This window comes from Balaenoptera physalus (genome assembly GCF_965194825.1).
Source record: "Balaenoptera physalus genome assembly, chromosome: 12".
In the NCBI taxonomy this organism is placed as follows: Eukaryota; Metazoa; Chordata; class Mammalia; order Artiodactyla; family Balaenopteridae; genus Balaenoptera; species Balaenoptera physalus.
In genome coordinates, this window is record NC_138897.1 from 83,797,420 (window position 1) to 83,815,931 (window position 18,512).

Below are 18,512 nucleotides of genomic sequence, written 5' to 3' on the forward strand. Positions count from 1 at the left end.
AACTTGATTTACAAGAGGTGGGTAATAATAGAGCAAGAAAAACAATGGAGTCATAGAGTCCAGAGGAGTGTTTTATTCTGGGCTGTGCTACCCTCTAGCTGTGCGGCATCTGCTGGTAAAATAACCTCTCTTGATTTTCCTGCTGTAAAATGAGAGAGGCTTGGAAGCCATGACAGCTAAGGTGACTCCCAGATCTGACCTTCTAGAGCCCATCAGCCAAGTGCAAACATTTCTCATTCATCCTTCAAAAGAGTTAATTTCAATCCTTTCACCAGTGACCAGGGAAGAATTAGAGTTGAATTCAGCAAATTTTCTGCAGTTGAAACTCCTAATGGCATTTGTTGACTTGGAACCTTCCAGGGCTTTTGATCTAAGAACAGGACGTTCTGAAATGAATGAGCAAGACAGGAAATAAGCCAACCCACACAGGAAGATGAATAACAGTCTCAAGACAATACATGCAGACTGGTCCCAAGGCTGTGTGTCCACTTGTCCAGTAGCAGGATCCGAGGTGAAGCCCCGGAATGAAAAAGCAAGAAGGACCTTTGTGAATAGGAGATTTGGCTTTTCTCATGGAGGAGTAGCTTAGACACGGACCACATTTTCTAATTCCTGGCCCATCACATCACTTTTTATACAGAACTGGCGTTTGGCAAGAACTCACTGACTCGTTGACTGTCAGCTACTCAGAAAGAATAGGGGACAGGTTATCTCCTAGAGAACATGGACCATGGGGAGGGACTTCCATGAGCTCAGTAGTGGGAGAAAATACGGATGGAGATGAATACATTATGGACCTGGTTGAGCAGTTGCTCTAGCTCTCCACGCCCTGTTAATCCACAATTCTCCACTTACCTCCGGGGCCTTAGTTTCATCATGGTCATAATTATCATCCTTATAATCAGCACCACCACTTCTTCTTCTTCCCCTTCTCCTCCTCTTCCTCCTCCTCCTCCTCCTCCCTCCTTCTGTTTCTCCTCATCATAGTCTCCACTGCCATCATCACAGCTTCCATTTTTTTCAGTGTTCACTATATATCTGACAATATGCTAAGTGCTTTACATTCACTTTCTCATAACCATCACAATAATCTTAAGGAGTCCTGGTTTCCTCCCCCAAATCGATAATGAGCGTAGGATTTGGGTGCAAATAGTTTATTGGGGAGGTGAGCCCAGGAAATACAAGGAGAGAGGGAGAGACAGGGAGGAAAGCAGAAATTAAAGGTGCATTAATGAGAGGTTAGTGCTGAGGTCATCTGGGGCACAATCCAGCTTGTGGACCTCCTAAAAGCACTGAGCACACCTCAGAATTCTCCCAGTGAGGGAGCGGGATCTTTACTCACCGCATCTCATTTCTCATTGGTTGAGGTTACTCCTGGGGGTGGCAATCTGTGGCGTTTCTGATCTGCCCCATCCTGGGCAGTCAGAGAAAGCCCTTGGGCAGAGGGACTGAACATTAGCATATTGGGAACTGCCCACCTAAGCTATAGGTGGCTTGGGAGGTAGGAGGGGACAAGGAGATAGAGGTGGGCACTAACAGCATCTATGATACTATTATTATTCCAGTCTTAGAGATGGGGAAATTTGAAGTTCAGAGAGCTGAAGTAACTGGCCTGGATCACAGCGCTCCTAAGTGATGGGTTTGGGATTTGAACCTGGGTCTGTAGATGCCAGGGTTTGAGCTCCCCAGCCCCATCCACTAAAGGCGGGGGTAGTACTAACCTGTCTTCACCCACAATTCACCACCTCTGGTTCTAGTTGACAAGATTCAGAGTTGGGAGAGAGGGGTTTTTACATTGTCCTTTCGCACTCCTCTCTAACGTCCCTATGATGAGTCCCAGGACAAGGAAGGGAACAGTTTTGAACATGAAGCTGGAACCCCTGGCAGTCATGAAGCTTCCACCTTCCACGTCAGTTGGGTGAACATCTCTCTCACACGCCCGTCAATGAGGTCTGAGGCTCTGAAACTTTGGAGAAGTCACATAAACACTCTGAGCCTCAGTTTCCTCATCTGGACTGTGGGAGAAACAATGACATGAGTACCAACTTCATAGGGTTATGGCCAAAATTCAATGAGATAATGCATAATATGACTATAGCATGGCATCTAGCAAATCATAAGTGCCCAGTAACTGTGAGCTTATTATTTCTATCACACATTATTAATTATTATAATGACCTGGGCCTCTGGTCTCCCACCTAGAATAGGATGTTTCCAAAGGGAAAATCAGGACATTACCTGGGGCAGAGCCTAACAAGATAAGGTGACAGGGAAAATAAGGCCAATTCAAACTCCCGTTTCCCTTGATGGTCTACTATATCAGGCAGCTACAACTGGCCACCGTGTTTGTGTCTTTAATAGAAGGAGATGATGTCCGTAGAAACCTTTAGATGCCTAGCCAGGTCCCAACTGGGACACATCCCTGTAAGTCGCCTGGAGTCCAAGTTTGACTCGCCATGGCCCTACTTCTTTCCTTGCCTCCCTACGGTCTGTTCTCAACCCAGCAGCAGCCAGAGTGGTCCTATTTTAAAAAATTTTTTAAAAAGACAGATCATATCATGCCTCTGTTCAAAATCAGACAGTGATTTCCTTTCCTCTCGGAGAAAAGCAAAGCCTTGACAGTGGCCGTAAAGGCCCCAGGCTGCACGGCCTGAACACGCTCTCCTTTTATCTCTCTGCTTCCTCTCTGAGCATCTTCTCCTGGCTCCCTCCACATCAGCCATACCAACCCCCTTGATGACTCTGAGACCACTGGGTATGCTCAGGCCACTTGCACAGGATGTTCCCTCCTTCTGGAATGTTCTTCCTCCATGGCACTGGCTCACTGCTTTGCTTCCTTCAAGTCTTTGTCAAATATCCCCTTGTCAATAAGGACATCCCCAACTACATCATTTAAATTACAGGAATCTCGCATCCCCACCTAACTGCCAAGACTCAACCCTCCTTAGCCTACTCCATGTCTTTACTGACCTTTAACAGCCTCTATAACTTGCTATTTACCTATTTATTAGTTCATAGTTTATGGTCTGTCTCCCTCCTAACAGAAGAGTGGTTCTCAACCAAGAGTGATTTTTGCCTCCAAGATGTTTAGCAAAGTCTAGAGATATTTTTGGTTGTCACAACTGGGGAGGGGAGCTGCTGACATCATCAGGTGGACAGAGGTCAGGGATGCCGTTAAATATCCTACAATGCACAGGCCATCCCGCCTCCACCGCTGCCACCACGACAATGAATTCTCCAGTTCAAAATGTCAGGAGCACTAAAGGTGAGGGAGCATGCTACAGAATGAAGCTTCACAGGATAGGGCTTGTTGCCTGATTTCGTTGTTGTTGTTGCTTATTGCTATATCCCAACATCTAGAACAGTGTCTGGCACACAGCCATCACTCAATAAATACTTGGGGGTGAATAATCCTTAGAACTGGTTCCCAGAGTGTAGACTTTCCAATTCATTGATATCTTAAGGAATGCAAAATTCTTCTTCAAATCAGCAGCAGAACAAATAAACAGGCCAGAGAGTGAGAAAGATCCAGATCCTTGTTTGGAAAGGAATCATTTTCACCGGAAAAGAAGAAAGATGTCCCTCCAACAGCCCCACCCGGAACTCACACAATGTGTTCTAAGTTTAACACATCTTGTGCTCTCTCTGCTGAAACCCTTGGCTCCAGCCCATAATATCCCTGAATCCAGGAAACCATTATGACTGATCAGGGTCAAAGGTTGCTTCTATTGTAACCCACTTCCTCCATCAGAGTTTTAAATTTGGAAAACGTTCTTATTGTTATTGTGTGGAATGTCAGCTCTCAGATAACCCCAGAATTATTTTTATTTGTCTACCATGACCCCCCGCACCACCAAAAAAAAGGACAAAAAAAAAATGCAGAGCGTAATATTTAGTAGGGTGCTACTAAATACTACGTTTCCTCAGAACGTAATATTCATAGACAAGAAGTCAGATGAAAGTCAGCTGATATTTTCAGCCTGTAATTGAATAAAAGGAAGGAGAGGTTGTCAGATTCTCAGAGGGCCCCCCAAATGAAATTCCATTTCTTTTTTTAAGATGGCTAGGCTAGGAAAAAGATTAGAACCCTAAAGGAATAGCAATTTTAGGTGATGGTAAGCTCTTAAAACTTTAAGGAGGTTGTTCTAGTTGCCTTGGAAATTTCTGGAATATTGTGCCCACCTCTTAGACCAAGAAGAGTCATGGTACCCATAGATATATCAGATATATCTCTGGATTTGACCAGGAAGAGAAGAGGAGGCAAAGGGCAGGTGATGAGGAATGCCGAATCTTGGAATTATGTACAGTAATTAAATGGCAAGAAGAAGGTTGTTTGGGCCAACAGTGTAAAACAGTTGGCACATTGCCATCTTTGGGAGGAATGCATGCTAGAGGAAGGAGTCAGTGGAAGGCCTCTGATGCACTTACAAGGTCAAAAAAGTTACTCTAGCCAGTTCTGCAAATATTCATGGAGCCCCTACTCTGCATAAGGCTTGGTGCTGGATGCCAGCAGTACAAAGACGGAGGCACTAGAGTGTGATGCCAAATGCGTGGGCTTTGGCATGGGTTTAGATCCTTGCACTGCCGCTTACTTCCCAGATGAGACTGAGCATCTTACTTAATCCCACTAAGACTTAGTTTCCTCATCTGTAAAATGGCATTGAAAATAATAGTCACCTACCTCCTGGGGTTGTTGTGAGGATGCTATTTGGCAAAGTACTCAGCACATGGGAAGTATTCAACAATAAAGGATAGTATTATTAGAAGATGAGATCCCTTCCCTTACATTGTTCATAATCTAGTGGGGCATATATCTTCATAATTAAAAGAGCAACCAGCATTTATTGTGCATTCACTCTGTGCCAACTTCTACACCATATGCTTTACAAATATTATCTCATCGAATCCCACAACCACCTGCGATAAACGTAAGTGCTGTTCAATAATATGCCTCGTTCGCTTTCTGCCCTTAGGACAATTGTACTTCCCTACGTCTCTTATATTTGGGTTGGGCCAAGTTATCAATTCTGGCCAATTGAGTATGGGAGACAATTATGCCTGTCAGTGCCTGGCTGGAGCATCTAATTGCCAGTGCATGACCCTGATGCATATGACCTTCCCCTTGCCACCATGAAAAGTGCCACTCCAGTTGGCCATGGTCGCCATATGGATTGAGTTGCTAGTTGCCCAGAACGCCATACTTGCCTACTAACACACCCTGTACTGGCTCCTTTCCATTCCTTTCTGGTTTTCTCACTTCCCTATCAATGCTTCCTGGAATCACTTCCCAAAAAATTCTTCTTGCATTCAAATCCTAGTTGCTTTGGGGATTACCCACTCCGAAATAGCCATCTTAACCCATCGAGGTTAAATCTTGCAAATCCCATTTAGAATTATCTAGAGATGAGCTAAACTCACTATCAGGTCAACAAAGTGGGTGTTGAGCTCACCCATTAATCCATCTTATCTTGAAATATCTTCTGTTTTTGTAAATGTTCTTTGGTTACTCTTAGTCTGAAGGTGGGGATAATAGAAAAGAGGCCCCTGCTGGTGTGCAAAGAACATATAGCATGAGTAAGAAATCAATCTGTGTTGGTTTAAGCCATTGCGATTTAGAGGTTGGTAATTACTGTAGCAAGACTTGGCCTCTCCTGACTCTTATACAACCCTCTATGATAAACACAGCATTCTCATCCCCACTCTGTAGGCAGAGAACTTGAGCACAAAGGTCAAGTGACCTGCCTGGCTTCTAGATCTCACATTTAGCAAGTGTAGGGGGCAGAATTCACCCCCATTTCCAAGTCCAAATTTCGTGCTCGAAACCAATCTACCATATGGATAAAAAAATGTAAGATCAGTAGAGAAATGTAAGTAAGTAAAGAATTATAAATTATAGGAGGACTTTAAACAACATGAAGAATTTGTTGACAGTGTAGGATGTCACTACTCAAGGTAAACCATGCCTTCTCCTGAGAATTGCAAACAGGACATAAAAACACTCGGTTGCCTAAAATAGGCTGACACCTCTGCTGTCGATAAAATGACCAAGTGTAGCATCCAGAGCTGAGAAGACACTCAATGCCCATTAACATGTGAACAGCAGGATGAGCAAAACGAGGGAGTGGAGGAGAGATCTCTCTTCTATTGCCATCCACCACATTGTCATCACACAGGGCAGATGAAGAGAATCTCTGGGCATGAAATTGGGCACGCCTTGCTTCTTCACCTCCTTCATCATCAGTTCAGACTGATCTCATCTGTAGCATCTCTTCCAAGAAAAAATGGGCACCTCCAAAGTGCCACCAGTCCCACTTCCTGGACTAGACAATCGTTACATGATTATCATAGAAGAGATGTGATACGCTAGGTAACACTGGGCTGCAGAAAACTAACATGAGTTAAGAACAAATAAAGTGACCACCTAGAGGGGTGGGATAGGGAGGGTGGGAGGGAAGGAGATGCAAGAGGGAAGAGATATGGGAACATATGTATACGTATAACTGATTCACTTTGTTATAAAGCAGAAACTAACACACCATTGTAATGCAATTATACTCCAATAAAGATGTTAAAAAAAAAAAAGAAAGTTAGTAGAATTTGAAGAGGACTCTGAATGATAACTTTGAGTAATGGAAAATAAATACAAGCTAACTCAATATAAACTGAAAAAAATAATCTCATACAATAAAATCTACGGTGGAAAATAAATTGAGAGAAACAAAGACCAAAGGGAGTTGACAAAAATGCATTTTATTCCATGTCACCCCACCTAAATAAAAACTTATTGAAATCATTAAAAAAAAAAAAAGAACAAATAAAGTAAATAGTAGAGAGACCTGGGAATCCAGTGAGAAGGACTGAAGTATCTTCCTCTTCATATGTAAAACAGGCAGGTCTTTATAAATTTGGGGACCCCTGAACCAGAAGGAAAACTCTCAGAGGAGCAGAATTTCCTACCTGGGATCCTTTACCCTGCGATCTTTGTCTGTAAGCTCATGGAAGACTATAGCAGATGCCGTCGATGCCTGGCCCGTATCCCCTCACCACTGAAGGTTTTCATGCTTGCCAAAGACGTCTTCCTGCAAGCCAGGGCCAGGCCAGGGTGAGGAGAGTAAGGCTGACCCTGAACTCCCATGACCTGAGAGTTAGCGCCTCCCTACATTTGGAGCCTAAGCACCTCAGTCCCCTTACCCAAGTCCCACAGGTACAAGCACCTGTGTCCTCCTGCCTGGGGCTTTCTCAACCTGAAGGAGCAGGTTCAGCCTTGAGCAGGGCAGGCCAGAATTGCCAGGGAGTTGATGAGCCCGGAAGTAGCTCTCAACCGATGACAAATGTAAGATAGAGGATGAATGTTCCTGCTTCCCTGCTTCTCAGGCGGAACAGTTCTTAAGCATGCTGGACACCACCTTTCAGAAGTCCTAAGTATAGGGCTGTCAGATTTAGCAAATAATAATACAGCAAGCTCAGTTAACTTTGAACTTCAGATAAACAATGAAAAACAGCATAGGTAGGTCCCATGGAATATGTGGGACATACATTTAAACATTACTTGTTGTTCAGAATTCCCTGGCAGTCCAGTGGTTAGGACTCCACGCTTCTACTGCAGGGGGCACCAGTTCGATCCCTGGTGGGGGAATCCCGCATGCCACGTGGTTAAAAAAAAAAAAAACATTATTTGCTGTTCACCTGAAATTCAAATTTAACTGGGTGTCTTTTATTTTATCTGGCAACCCTACATCATGGTTGTAACTTGCTTATTAATACACTCTCTTCATTTCCTGATTTCTCTACATGTGCTTCCTGAAATCACTTCTCAACTAAACTATCAGTCTTCAAATCCCAGTTAATTCTGGAAAAACCCAACCAAAGATAGAGACTTTAAGCCACCAAGGGTAGAGGTGTGGTAGTTTCTCCATTAAATGCCCTCTGCAGTTTATCTGGGCAAGAGCTAAATTCATCACAGATCACCAAAGTGGGTGTGCTCTAACTCATCCTTTCAACCAAAGGTGAAATTTTTCTGCCCTCTGGAAAGTGAGAAAAAAAAGACTCATGTCAGTTTCACCAGTGGACCTCAGAAAATGCACTCTAAATGGAGGCCAAGTTGTGTAATAAAGGGAAACACTAGAATTCCTTCCCAGTCCCTGCATGGCGTTTCACGATAACCAAGAACACAGGCTCTGGGCAATGAGATTGCGTGTGAGGCTACATGTGCCTCTTCCCGTGTGTGGTCACATATGTTACCTGAGCAGGGGTCTTCACCTGGCTAAGCCTCCATTTCCCGATCTGTCAAACAAGGATAATAATACCTGCCACACAGGACAGTCGGGGGCATTCAGTGACATGATATTAACAAGATCATTGTGATTATCACGCCACCCTCTCGTTGAATTTGTTCAACACAACCCTAGGATGTCACAGCTTAAAGGTTCTGCTTCCAAGGCGGAAATTGGAGCAATGCCCGTAACACGTCCAAGGGTTTTAAATCACTTCTCCTGGCATGAGGCTGTGGCTCTGAACGATTTGCATAGAATGAGTCCCAAAGCCAGGAGAAAGGATGGACACCTTCTGGCACGTCATTCCACAGTATTTACTGAGGCTGTGGATGAGCAGTGGATATCTTTTTAGAAGGAACATGAGTTCTTTACCAATTAGTGCCTAACCAGACTAATTCACTCATTCTTACACCTGCCTATCCCCTGTGGGCATTTGAGTTTGTGACTTCTGATCTAATACTGTTGTGCTTTTTCCCACATCTTTTAAAATGTGTTCTTTCCTCCCAAATCCTTGAATAATGTGTGTGGATGATGTTTCATGGTTTTATGTGGCCCTGGTATCCTAGGTGTACCCAATGGGGTCCATGTACTGCAGTTTGAAGGCACAGCTAAAGGCAATTTCTGTGTGAATATTTGGTCCTGATAAGGGATCAATAGCACTCTTCCTTCTGGCAGATAAAAGGGAATCCTAATTTTTGAACAACAGAAAAGAATTCAAGGATCTGTCTTTTCCCAGTTCTCTGTAAGAAAGTTTTAAAACTGTAAAGGTGATCCTCACGTGAATAATCTCCAATCAGGTGGGTTTTTTTTTAAAACCCACCCTAAAAATGTATCAACTCTTTAGTATCAAGCCACTCTTGAATGATGACAAAGTAAGACTTTCAACTCCTAATGGCTTTTTGTTTTCAATTTTTTTGTTTTTTTACCCAAATCACATCTTACGTGACAAAGACTTTTTTATTTTTTATTTTCTTGATTCATAGGTCCTTAATGAAAGCAAAGTTCAGCCTTACACTAGTCTTGTATGAATTAGGAACCGTGTAAACAGTACTTAACAGTTCTAATTGAAGGTCAGTAAATCCCCAAGAGATTAAATGAATCCTGCAGGGAGCCGTGTAAACCTCCTTCCCTTTTATGGCAGACCAGCCAAGCCCCCAGCCTGCTTTGTGCAAGGCTTAATAAACGTGGTATGCATCTAATCAAAACCATTTTGCACCCGAAGAGGTTAGGGGCATAAATCACAATTACTCTTGGCACTAAACCCTTGGCCCAAAGAGGCCCAATGTTGCCAAAAACCGTCAGGAGCTGACTTCTAGAACTTAGCTGTCTGGCATGGGTTTCCAGGTCTGAGTGTCCAGCCTGCTTCTCAGCAGGGGAATCTAGATGGGGGTATAAAATCTGAAAAGAATAGCGATTGCAAATGACCCCCTTGCGCTCTCAGCTTTTTATATTCCTTGACAGCTATTGCCTGATACAAAACAAACAAACATTTTCCTCATCTTGATCTTCAGATGCAGCGCAAAAGCACCTTGTAATTTCAGTGTAATTAATTTCACTCTTTGCTTTGGGTTACTTTCAGTGTTAACACCTAGATCTGTCCTTGAAGTGCCATGAATTCATTTACTGTGTCCAAATATGCTCCATCTTAAAAGAAGATGGTATAAAGTCCCAAGAACTTGGCTGAAGGGAACCCAACCCAGGAATGTCCAGAAGGGTGCCTTTGGACCTACATCTGAACGTCAAGATGAGGACAGAGTTATTCCCCCAGCACCACTGTAAGTTGCAGTTGTGAAGGAACAGATGAACAAATAAAATCAGAAGAACAAAAGGTGATCTGTGATCTTGCGGGCTGGAGTAACTAGAGTGAAAAACTTTCAAGATGTCAAAATGCAAAGTGAGCAGCAGCCTGGATCTGTTGTATCTATTAAATCTGGTCCTCAGATCATTCATCTCAAATAGACATTATTCTCTATGTCACACGTGAGGAACCTGAAGCTCAGAGAAAGGAAACAGTATCTTTGAGTCGCCTAGTTGGTTGAGAAACCTGGGGTTCAAATCCCAAATTCAGAGACCATCCTCTGTCCTTTTGACATACCACTTCTTAGAGGAACAGGACAAGGAAGATACTCAGACCATCTCCAGAAAGATTCAACACGAAAGGGAAGTGACATCGAAACCGCTAAGGGATAGTTCTTCAAAGGCAGAGAGTAAAACTAAGAAAGAAAGTCCTGAAATAGGACTAAGTAGCCCAGGGATCTCCACTAGTTGGGATTCTGAATGCTTCTCAAGGATTGCTCCGAGGGCCACTACAAATCACAGTGGCCCTTGGAATGACACCTATATGCCATCCCAGATGTAGCCATCAACTAGGGCATCAACTGGATGCTCTTTTCCAATAGGGCAACTGGTTGCCCCATTCACGGTCTCTCTGTCCATGCCGAATAGGAGTTCTCTACTCCCCCTCTTGGTGTCTAACCTGCAAGCTGCCTAAGATGTTCTTGGATGACCCTGGTTTTCCTCTGAAGTGGCTTCTGATGAGTCAAAGCCATATCTTCTCTCCATCACACAAATTGTCCTGAATGACCTTGGAAGTCACTGGCAATAGCTTCTTCTCTCAATATTCTGGAGACTCACTAGCATGTATGGCCTTTATTCTTTTTTTTTCTTTTTCTTTTCTTTTCTTTTTTCTGGCTGCACCTTGCGGCATGCGGGATCTTAGTTCCCCGACCAGGGATTGAACCCGAGTCCCCTGCAATGGAAGCGTGGAGTCTTAACCACTGGACCGCCAGGGTAGTCCCTTCATTCTTTTTTTTCTTCCTCCTTCAGCCCCTCTGGAGTATCTTGCCTTGAGTCTTTTATTGGTGCATTAATTAAGCACTCTGGGTTTCAGGGATAAGGCATTCTCAGGCCACCTTAAGAAAAAGGGAGTTTATTGTAAGGTAAGTAGAATCTTTAGGATTGCCAACAGAAACCTAAGAGAACTCTGATTTTATCCAGGTATCCACTCCATCCCCATCTCTTCATGTAGAAGCAGCTGAGTCTAAATCAATAAGCATCTTTTATTAGCCCAGGGGAGGAGGTGTGTATTATCTAAACTGGTCCAATCTAACTGATTGGAAGGACTTTTTTTGCATGTGAGTGTAGAACAGTTTCTTCTCTCTCCGTCTCTCCTGGCAGGTATGACCAAGGAAACCTGTTGCCTCATAGCTGTTGGTCACCATATTGTGATAATGAGTGGAACCAGCCAGCCCGAGGATGAAGCCACACATGAAGATGTTCGAGTGAATGACCCTGAGTCCCTGAATCACTGGAGACATCACTGAGCTTCTCGGTCCCTGCCTGAGTCCACCCTACCTCTGGACTTCCACAACATGAGGATACAGCTTTAATTGTTGTCTAAGTTTGAGACCAGGTTTTCTGTTACTCCCAGCCCAAAGCATCCTGACGTGTAACAATACGTATATTCAGAACTGAGCACTGAAAGTGATTTCACAGCTTGAGGGCTGATCACCCTGTACGCCGCTTCCTCCCTCAGAACCAATGGACTCATTCCTCTAGCTCCAGAGATGTAAGATGTTTCAGGCTCACAGCTGAGTCTCTCTGCAGGACCTGCCCTTGGCTGAAGGGAGATACTTGCCCACTCTCCAGGGAAAGCCTACACCCAGTGACTGATGGATTTGCGTGTAGAAAGATGAAGCCCCCTTGCATTGACTTAAACCAGCTCTGATGGACCATCCCGGCTTCTGAGCTCCCTGTAGGATTGACTGAGACAACTGCATCACAGCCTGTAATGGGCCACAACTGCTTCAGGTCAACTTCATCAGCCCCAATGTTTGGATCACCGTCACGTGACCATCTGTGCCAGAGACTGCCAGTTACCCCTCAATAGCCATCCTTCCACCCTTTCTTTACTAATAGAATCCATAAAGTTTAACTGGACACATGGCTCCCTTAAGTAAAGACTGTATTTTTCGGGACTTCCCTGGTGGTCCAGTGGCTAAGGCTCTGCGCTCCCAATGCAGGGGGCCCGGGTTCGATCCCTGGTCAAGGGAACTAGATCCCGCATACCGCAACTAAAAGACCCCGCATGCCGCAACTAAAAGACCCCACATGCCGTAACTGAAAGACCCCGCATACCGCAACTAAGACCTGGCACAGCCAAATAAATAAATTTTTTTTTTTTTTTGAAAAAGACTATTTTCAACTCCCTTTCGATCTCAGTCATAGCCATGTGACTAAGTTCTGGCCAATAGGAAGTCAACAGAGGTGAGGGATCATAGCCTTAAAAGGAAGATTATGACTTCTATGCCCCCTCCCTCCCATCCCACTGAACAGAATGCAGACTTTATGGCAGGAACTGGAGCAGTCACCTTAGACCCCAAGTGTTAACACAGAGAAATGAGACGGAAGGAACTAGGGAGTGGGACTCCATCACTGTGGGATAATCAAGCCAAAGGCACTGCTTATGCTTGGACCATTGCAAGAGAAATAAACATCACAGTTTTCTTGGGTTATTATTATTTTGCCCTTTGTTATAGCTGCTGGATCTTAACCTAATTAACACACATCCTTGAGCTAATTAGAGCCAACTTCTGTGCAAAGACCAGCCTCTGTATACTCACCCCACAGGGAGCTGCAGACAGAGCAGTTTTAATGATGGAAAAGTATTGGGTGTGTTGGCAACTTGGCTGACATGTCCAATACTGTGAGGAATATGTCTTTCTCACTCTAATTTCATCCTTTTTCTCCTTAATTCTGTTTGACTCTTCTCCAAGTCATAGGGATGTATCTTCTTTTTTTCTATACCTCCTGTTACTTCATAGTTATCTTCTCTTCCTTCACTTTCATCTACTCCCTTTCCATTCAGTCATACTTGTAACCCAAATAATCCCAGCCTCCCATGCAGCCCGGTCTCTGAAGTCAGAAAACAAAGTAAAAGTATTCCAAATATCCCTCTCTCAAGCAAATCCCAAGGAAGGAGGGGATGGTGCATTGTGACTGTACAGTAAACATCTTTCAAATTTTATTCTCACTCCTGCCTCTCTCAGTACCCTCCATTCGGATGTTAGTTACACCTGGAAATATCTTCTCTCCCCTTTTAAAATATCCATCTCTGAAACTCCAGCTTCACAGATTTTCTAGCTCTACCTAAACTCTGGGAATATTTATGATGCAGATACAAAATCCTCTGTGATTTCTTTAATTCTTGCTCCATTTCACCCATTACCCAGATTCTCCACAACAACAGGGAACCCAGGGTTTAATCCAGCAACAATCCTTTCCTCGTAGAACTTGGAAGGAGGGATGAACATTACAAATAGCCATACACCAAAGATTTTTGTCACTGTAAGGTATTTGTTGGAGATGGGGTCTTCTGAGGCAGAGATTTGCATGCAGGGATTTTGCTGGGGATTGCTAGCAGGAACAACCCCTGCAAGGAAGCAAAGGAAGCAGGATTGGGCAGAGGGAGGATGTGGGCTGTGATGCAGTTGTCTCAGTCAATCCTACAGGGAGCTCAGAAGCCGGGATGGTCCATCAGAGCTGGTTTAAGTCAATGCAAGGGGGCTTCATCTTTCTACAAGCAAATCCATCAGTCACTGGGTGTAGGCTTTCCCTGGAGAGTGGGCAAGTATCTCCCTTCAGCCAAGGGCAGGTCCTGCAGAGAGACTCAGCTGTGAGCCTGAAACATCTTACATCTCTGGAGCTAGAGGAATGAGTCCATTGGTTCTGAGGGCAGGGAGATCTGGGTGTCACACCACAGCATCCAATACGATCTTCATTTATCCCTTCAACACACACTTATTGCAGACCTACTCTGTGCCAGAAAATGGGCATCTTTCCCTAACTTGCCCTCTCCTCTTCAACCCTCTCCCTGCTGCTATTCCTTCCTTGCTCCTTCCTCCTCCATCTCCCTCTCCAACGCCCACAGTTCGCCTGGAGCCAGAGCTTCAAGAATTGGCTGGCGCCTTAATTGCTTCTCTCTCCTCTGTGACATCAATTGGAGGTGACATTTCCCGGGCACGGAGCTGCATCCCTGTGGCTGCATATTCCCCCTGTCACAGGAGATCATCCAAGCTGTCACCAGTGGAAAGCTAGAAGCCATCGGGGGAGCAGGGGGGGGCCCAGAGATCCCGGGTAGCATTCAAAGGGTTGGTGAGACACACTTCCCAGAGCGGGTTCCAGAGGCACTTTCTGCCCCGCTGATCTCTGCCCTCAGAGAGTTGACATGATCTGACATTTCAGGGGTTACCCGACTGAGCTACACCAACCTGGTCTCTCACCCAAAGCAAGGGGAAAAGGGCTGGATCTTGGGTGGCAAGCCAGTCCCTGAGGAAGGAATGGAGCAATGCAAACAAAGAGAGAAGGGAAATCATGAGCAGAGAGGATTCCAAATGGCCTCTAGAGGCAAACGGGCTTGGTTTACGTTCTGGTTCTGACCTTTAGGGTTGCCTCAGTTTCTCCAGTCATAGAATGGGGATAATAATACCCACCTCAAAGGGTAGTTATGGAGATCAAACATGAAAATCCATTGGACCAAGCAAGGCAAAGACATAGGGATGTTTTGATTCCTCTCTTTTGATTCCTCCGTGTTCTCTGTTTACCTGTAGCCAATCCATCAGCAGATTGTGTCAGCTTCATTTCCAAAAGATGCCCTGAAAATGGCCCCTTGCTCCGTCTCCACTACTACCAATCCGCCATCATCTCCTGCCCAGACAACTTCAATAGGCCCCTAACTGGTCCCTCTGCCTCCACTCTTGCTGCCCCAAAGAGAGGTCAAGTTTGTCTTCGCAAAATATAAATCAGATCACGTCATTCCCCTGCTTCACACCTCTCAGGAGGTTCTCACTGTGCTTGGAAAGAAAAGACCCTCTGGTGCTCTGGCCCTGATGCCCGTCCCACTTCTCCCTTGCTCACCAAGTTTCAGCCCTCCACTGCCCTGCTTCCGTGAACACGCCAAGTTTGTTCCCACCTCAGTGCCTTTGCACTTGCTGTTCCCTGTGCCTAGAATGCCCTTTCCCTGATCTCACCTGACTGATGTCCTGGCAACTTCAGATCTCTGCTCAGAAGTCAGCTTCTCCGAGTGGTCACCTGTGACTGCATAACCTTAAGTATAACCCTTAGTTTGCGCTCTCTCTCTCTCTCTCTCTCTGTGGCTGGCTGTCTGTCTGTCCCTCTCTCATGCATACACACACACTTAGTTTCATCATCTTACTCTTTGCCAGCATTTTCTAGTTCATTGCGTTACTCATGTGAGCTCTGTGTCAGCCTGGAATCTTCCTGCTTTATTCACCATTGTCTCCCCACTGTCTAGCACAGTGCCTGGGACTTGATAAATACGTGTTGTGTGAATGAAGGATGTCTATGCTGAGTGCATGGTAAATAGACTATAACCATTCATGACTATCGCTACTAACAAGGGGAAGCCTTCTATCCCGGTGCCCAATCTTAAGGCACATTCAGTGGATGGTGTCAGTGCCACGCACAATAACGGAGATGAACCTGCAGCTGGAAATGTCTTGTCCCACCCTCAACAGCTTCCAGAGCGGCTCTTTCCATGATTATTCAGGCCGACAAAGGCCAAATAGGTATGGCAGAATGTCCCAATCCATCTCAATTTCAGTTTGTCACCCAAGATGCATGTGCTAGCAGAGCTCAAAGGACCCGAGAGACTGTCCAGAACAGCCCTCTCATTTTTCAGGTGGGAACATTGACGCCCCGAGAAGTTTAATCACATCACTGGTTCTTTGACACAGGAGCTCCCATCCTGGATCCATTGTCCTTGGCTGGGCTCTGGCTCTTGCGTACACGCTCTTTGCCTGACTGGCTTCTGCATGTCCTTCTGTTGAGAGCTTAAGTGACATTCCCACTGGGAATAGTGCTTTGACCCCTCTCATAGATCTCCCACAAACCCTGTTCTATTAGCCTCTTTTTCACACTTTGAGGAATTGCTCATCTAATTATCCACGCTCCCCTCCCGAGACTCAAGTCCACGGTGGTAGGAAGGCATCTGTCTTATGCACTCCTGTATCCTCAGTATCCTCACAGCGCTGGGCACATAGTAACTGCTGCATAAACACGGGATGGGTGAAAACGAACAGGAACCTGCATTCCGATGGAAAGTTTTGAATTCTCAAACCATTTGCTCATGGGTGCAAGACCATTCTTCATCCACTTTCCAGCCTTTCCTTCTCCCATGCCACATTTCCTTAGCACTTCCAGTATCAGCTGGATTTTATTATTAATAATAAAAACAGCCTACGATTTATGGAGTATCATGGGGTGCAGGCTGACTAGGGGGGCTTAAGCTTCACACATAAAAATCAAGCCTGCTACCTGAAACCTAGCAGCTCAGCAAGGAGGGAAAAATGAATCATCGGGCATTTGTGGACCAAACCACTTGGGTTTCTTCTGCCTGTTGGTCCTGCCCAGTTCCAAAATGGATGAGCCCAAGTTCTCCCCACCATCTGGTCTACTCTCCTGGGCTTGTCAAGGTCAAGGCTCTGGAACCCATGAGTATTCCCGTAAGTCAGAGAATCAGAGCATCGGGGGCTGGAAAGAGACCTCGAAGATCAACTAGATTATAGGTCACTTTTGGCTTGCAGGATTGCTTTGCTTGGCCCGTGTTGTGCCTGTAAGAAATGTGAATTAACTGCAAACACTGAAATATCAGATTTTACATAAAAAGCTTGATATCTCTCTTCTCTTGAAAAATTAAAGCTCTGGCGACATCAGGCCGGCATTCCTGTCCAGCAACGATCTGTAGGAGCTGAGTGATGGCTGGGCCCTTCAGAGGGTTAAGGGCCCCTGAGTTGACCCAGTCACCCGTTCTCCCTAGTATGCTGTCACCCAGGCCCACTTCACTTACTTTCATAAATTGTCTGTCTAAGAAGAGCTTACCACCCATGAATCAGCCTACTCCCCATTTCACAGATGGAGACACTGAGGTCCAGAAAGGAAAACTGAGTTATCCAAGATCACCCAGAAATGAAAGACAGCCCCAAGCCTAGAAACCAGTCTCCTGGCCTTCGACTCAAGCTCCTTTTCCCAGTTTGCACTTACACTGCTGTTCCTGGTGAGGCTGCTGTATTAATTTTCTGGGGCTGATGTAACAAATTGCCACAAACTAGGTGGCTTAAAACAACGGGAATTTATTCTCTTAGTTCTGGAGGCCAGAAGTCCAAAATCAAGGTGGTGGCAGGGGCACGCTCCCTCCCAAGGCTGTGGGGGAGAATCTTTGCTTGCCTCTTCCAGCTTCTGGAGCTCCTAGCATTCCTTGGCTTATGACAGCATCACTCAGATCTCTGCTTCTGTCTTCCCATGGCCTTCTCATCTGTGTCTCTGTGTGTCCTCCACTTTCATCTGTCTAATCTCCCTCTGCCTCACTTTTGTAAGGACACCTGTCATTGAATTTAGGGCCCACCCAGGTAATCCAGAATGATCTCATGTAGAGATATCTTTTTGGAGGTCACCATTCAACCCACTACACCCACTAAGCCAGAAAAGTCCCTATAATACCCCAGCCCCATGGAAAAGCTGTCAGCCTAGGATGAGTTTTAAATGGCTGACAGTTCCAGCGCAGGCTGGTCTGAGACCGTGCGATGCACGGGAAGCTGCAGGACGGACGCAGAGTTTCCAGAATAGCCCTCACAGGTGACCTCCACAAGGAGAGACCCCTAAGAAAACATACTAACAGTCAACTGCAATCATTTATAGTACCAGTAATAATTATGGTCATCATGATAATAATATCAACAACAACAAGAATAGCCAAACACAGACATTATTTCATGTAAGCCTCCCAAAAACATAGTGAGAAAAGTGATACCATTATACTTAGTATAATGATGAGAAAATTGGAGCCCCAGAGGGGTTAAGCCACTTGATCAAAGTCACACAGCAAGTAAGTGGTAGAACCAGGATCTGACCCAGCTCTATCTGACTCTAAACCCATGGTTTTCACCAGCACCTGACCTAAGTATGGACATTTGCAGGGAGTAGAGGAAGGTGTCCACGTGGACTCAATTTCTCCACCTTGGAGCATCCCCTAGAATTTTTCCCCTAACAGCCTCCTCTCATTCGAAATCAATTTCTGCCAAGGGAAACGTATGCCAAACTGGTGCATTTACATCTTTCCAGAGGCAGAGTCACATGCAACGGGAGGGTTTAGGCACATCAAAAACCAATTCATGAAAGAAAAACTACAAAAGCTAATAAGCATATGAAAAAATGTTCACCTGC